Source organism: Limulus polyphemus, unplaced genomic scaffold, assembly GCF_000517525.1.
Source record: "Limulus polyphemus unplaced genomic scaffold, Limulus_polyphemus-2.1.2 Scaffold7935, whole genome shotgun sequence".
NCBI lineage: Eukaryota > Metazoa > Arthropoda > Merostomata > Xiphosura > Limulidae > Limulus > Limulus polyphemus.
Genome location: NW_013673545.1, coordinates 13481 through 14104, shown reverse-complemented (window position 1 = coordinate 14104; position 624 = coordinate 13481).

Below are 624 nucleotides of genomic sequence, written 5' to 3'. Positions count from 1 at the left end.
GGATTTAAGAGGTTGAGACGATAATGTAAACATACTTTTGTAACAAAGAGGGTTAACAATACTTCCGAATTTAAGAGTAAAGTATGTGTAAAATCCCTAGACATAGAGATAACTTTGTACTTAATAGCATATTGTGCAGACAGATTAAGTACTTCACGTTCCCACACGTTTACCAACTAAAATCGGCTCTTTATCCAAATTTACGTTATTCAGAACTACGTATTTTTTGCAACTTGCATTTACTTCTACACCGTTAATCAACCTATGAGGTGTTTTCAACGTTCAAAACATTTCCACTACTTTTTGCAAGGCAAGAATGTAGCTTTTATATCGATAGTCATTCTGGTTTAGATAGGTAACGTATCATTCATTTGCTAAGCCTTTTCTTATATACAGATAAGTGTGAATATCTAAATATTTCATTATAATACACAAAGTGCCATTTAGCTGCAGAATGATAATATATATTTCTATCTATCTATATATCTATATATAGCTTTATTTCACTTGTGGATAGGCAAACCCTATAAATTTAATTAAGTAAACCATTATCAAGGCTTCTGTAGATAAACGTTTATTTGCAAGTAGATAGATAAACGTTTTATCAAATCGCATCTAGATACA